The sequence below is a fragment of the Canis aureus genome, chromosome 23 (assembly GCF_053574225.1).
Source record: "Canis aureus isolate CA01 chromosome 23, VMU_Caureus_v.1.0, whole genome shotgun sequence".
Taxonomy (NCBI): domain Eukaryota; kingdom Metazoa; phylum Chordata; class Mammalia; order Carnivora; family Canidae; genus Canis; species Canis aureus.
The window spans coordinates 24,134,836-24,137,355 of record NC_135633.1 but is presented as its reverse complement, the minus strand read 5'-3'; the positions used below and the strand labels follow the sequence as shown (position 1 = coordinate 24,137,355).

At 50.7% G+C, this 2,520-nt stretch overlaps 1 pseudogene; it reads left to right on the top strand.

Moving 5' to 3' along the window:
- Positions 1–378: 378 nt before the first annotated feature.
- Positions 379–1,983, top strand: LOC144295168 (ubiquitin carboxyl-terminal hydrolase 17-like protein 6; annotated as a pseudogene).
- Positions 1,984–2,520: the final 537 nt, after the last annotated feature.

Below are 2,520 nucleotides of genomic sequence, written 5' to 3'. Positions count from 1 at the left end.
GGTTATTCTAAGGAAAAGGACTTTCAAAAAGATTTCCTCTGAACATAGAAACTCTGAACAAATTCTGTTCAGAAAAGTGCAAGGACAGTTAAGGAGGTTGAGAAGAATCTGAAAGTGTTGCCTGTTTTGGGAGGCAAGATTAGGAGGTGGGCTGACCTGAATGTTCTCTATGAGAAAGGGACCACCCCCAAATCCCGTAATCCAATTAAGCGATTAGAGTAGATTAGAGGATTTTGTGCCTTATCCCAGGGCCCAAAAGCTATAAAAGGTGGAGGTGAGGGTCACTATCTGCAATTTGGAAACTGGCTCAGTGAGAGAAGCTTCAGAGAACCTGAAGCTCCTGGTTGAATTTATCTTGTGGACACTGTTTCTGCTGACATGGACGCTGCCTACCTCCACCGCTCAGAGGAGTCTCACTTCAATGACTCTCCCAAACCCCAATCATGCTGGTCACAGAGAGGTGGTGCTGAAGTCCACGGAGGACCCTCTCTGCCTGAGAAGACATCCCCTGCATCAAAGACACTCTCCTCCCTGACTGATCCTTTGGCTCCTGCATCAGCAGGGCGGCCTCCCACCAAGACGCCTCTGAGTTGGGAGGGCATTTCCCAGGTGGGAGCTGGGCTTCAGAACATGGGGAACACTTGCTACGTGAATGCAACCCTACAGTGTCTGACCTACACAGAGCCCCTCGCCAGCTACATCCTGTCCCAGAAGCACGGGACAGCCTGTAGGAAGCAGACATCCTGCATGCTGTGTACTCTGCAGGCTCACATGACCCGGGTTCTCTGCCATCCTGGACGTGTGCTCCGGCCCCTGCCACTCCTGCTCGCTGCCTTCCACACACACAAGCAAGAAGATGCCCATGAGTATCTCATGTTCATTCTGGATGCAATGCAGCAAGCATGCTTGCCAGAGGACAAGCTCTCAGACTCTCAGCATGCTCAGGACAGCACCCTCATCCAGCATATCTTTGGGGGGTACTGGAGGTCACAAATCCAGTGTCTCCACTGCCAAGGCATTTCCAGCACTCTGGAACCTTACCTGGACATCAGCCTGGACATCGGGGCTGCTCAGAGTATCAGCCAAGCTTTGGAGCAGTTGGTGAAGCCCGAAATGCTTGAAGGTGAAAATGCCTACCATTGTAGTAAGTGTCTAGAGAAAGTGCCTGCATCCAAGGTGTTGACTTTGCACAGTTGTGCAAAAGTCCTCATCCTGGTCTTGAAACGATTCTCAGACTTCACAGGCAACAAAATGACTAAGGAGATGCAATATCCTGAGTGCCTTGACATGCAACACTCCCTGTCTGAGCAGAGGGCAGGACCCTTGGTTTATGTGCTCTATGCCGTGCTGGTGCATGCTGGGTGGAGTTGCCACAGTGGATGTTATTTCTGTTTCGTAAAGGCAGGAAATGGCCAGTGGCATAAAATGGATGATGCTAAGGTCAGCGCCTGCGTTGTGACTTGTGCCCTGTGCCAACTTGCCTATGTCCTCTTTTATATGCAGAAGACCGATATGGAAAGAGACCTTGTGAGTGGGTCAGTCGAGGGAGGAATCACATCTCCCGAGGCAGACCCCGCAGAGGTGGGTGAGGCCTCAGGAGAGAGCACAAGGGATCCCACTGTGAACCTTGCTGAGTCGGAGGAGCACGGGGAAGAGACCTCAAGGCAACAAACCACATTAGACCAGGGGAGATGCCTCCAAGAACGCAACTGACCTAAGCCTGAACTTCATGTCAGGAGAAGAGAAATTGCTCTTCCTGAGAATGCAGTCATCCTTCAGCACTCCAAATACAGACATGAGATGCCCAAGAATCATCCTCAGCAAACCATGGACCTGCTCCACACTGCAGCTGGGATGATCCCACCTCTCGTGGCCGGGGACGTGGCCAAAGTCCCGCATGTGCCAGGGAGAGCCAGACCAACCAAGAGGACGAGCAAGAAGGGACAGAGGTCTGGGGAAGCAGTGCAAGGATGTGTCTACTAACTTTGTTGCACATGGGCACGCGCGCACACACACACAGACACACACACACGGTGTCACTCACTCACCAAACCCGAACACAGTCCCACACTGGAAATATTTGGTGTTGTGTGAAATGTGTGTTCTGTATGTATGGAACAACCATCTATCTGGGTGTGTTCATGGGCTATGGCCTTCGACTGAAACTAGAGGACACTGACATTTAAAGCGGGTTCATTGTCATGATCTTATATTGGAATAGTGTGGATTTCATATGGGGTCTATCCAGGAACCTGCCTCTCCTTCAGCCTTGGGGAGAGTAGGGGCAACTTGCAGGTGAGAGGCAGTGAGCAGTCAGGATTGAGAGTGGATATGATGCTGAGGACCTGGATTTGAAGTATGTTCGACCCTCTCATCATGCTCCCCACTTCCCATTGCTTATCTTCTATTTATATCGAAAGAATATTTGCCTGAACAGAAGCATGCGTGGGGCCTTGCCAGCGATATGTTTTGGTCATGCTTGGAAATGGTAAGAAAGGAATTAAATGCTTATTTTGGGGA